General features: G+C 56.9%; 1 protein-coding gene across 4 annotated transcripts in view; it reads right to left on the bottom strand.

Annotated features, from left to right (window-relative positions):
* Positions 1 to 1,229, bottom strand: part of CCDC61 (coiled-coil domain containing 61) — a 26,555-nt gene that overhangs the window by 3,058 nt on the left and 22,268 nt on the right. The gene's annotated exons all lie outside the window — the stretch shown is intronic.

Here is a 1,229-nt window from a genome sequence, read left to right as displayed (position 1 = left end):
CCCCCCCCCCCCCCCCCCCCCCCCCCCCCCGCTGCGGCCTCGTCTCTCACCCCCTCTTGTACACCTCCAGCTCGGTGTTCACGGTCCTAAGCCGGGCGCGCAGGCTCCGCTCCGAAGCCTTCACCTCCTCGAGCTGCCAGGAGTGAACAGGGGCAGAGAGGACCACACGGAGGCCGAGGTCCACGCCCCACCGGTCACCCCCGCCGGCCGCCCCGCCCCCTCACCTCCTGGGCCAGGCGCCGGCAATCCTGGCTGCGGCGGCCAACCCCGCGGTGTCCAAGGCCCCGCCCTTGCCGCAGCTCCAGCTCCAGGCCCCTGACGAGCCCACGCAGCGCCTCGGCCTCCTGGCGCGCAGCCCTCCCTGCCAGAGCCTCCTCTCGAGATTGGCCCAGCTGCGCCTCCAGTTCTCGCTTCTCAGATGCCAGGCGTGAAACCCTGGGGGAAGTGGGTAGAGGGAAGACAAGAGTCGGGAGGGGGTCTCTCAGGATCCCATCATTCTCACTTCTCCATGGGGTGGGCACGAACCATTTCACCTGCTCCAGGAACAGGGAAATGCAGCCCCACCACTCCAGCTGCCCCTGTGGTCCCATCATCTCTCCTCCTCCATCTCTCCCACATGAGGAGGAACACGGCCACATCACTCTCATTCATCCCACGGGGAGGACACAGCCCTGCGAATTCCAATTCCAAAATAAATCATAAATCTGTCCTTCTCTATACCCTGAACGCCTAGCCCTGAAGTCCTGGCCTTAGACTCCCCCCAGGCCTCCCAGCCAAGTCTCACTACCTCCTAATCACCAGAAGGCTCTAAAATGCAAATCCAATGGGGAACCTAGGTGGTTCAGTTGGTTGGGCTTCCTATTCTTGATTTTGGCTCAGGTCATGGGTCCTGAGACTGAGCCCCACATGGAGGCCCCATCGGGCTCCACGCGCAGCATGGGGTCTGCTTGTCCCTCCTCCCTCCCCTGCTTGTACTCTCTCACACACTCTCTCTCTAAAATAAATAAATAAAAATAAAATAAAATAAAATGCAAATCCAATCAGATCCCCTACTATGCTCAAAACCTTCCTTGAAGAAAAGATGTACACAAAAGGCTATTCATTGCAACACTATTCGTAATAGCAAAAAGAGTAGAAATGACCAAAATGTATACCAACAGAAAATAAGTTGAATTTCTATGGTATATCCACTAAATGTCCTAGCCAATGCAATAAAATAAGAAAAAGGG

This window comes from Mirounga leonina, unplaced genomic scaffold (genome assembly GCF_011800145.1).
Source record: "Mirounga leonina isolate KUSES-001 unplaced genomic scaffold, KU_Mleo_1.0 Mir_376, whole genome shotgun sequence".
NCBI lineage: Eukaryota > Metazoa > Chordata > Mammalia > Carnivora > Phocidae > Mirounga > Mirounga leonina.
The sequence above is the reverse complement of the archived record's forward strand: the minus strand, read 5'-3'. Positions and strand labels throughout refer to the sequence as shown.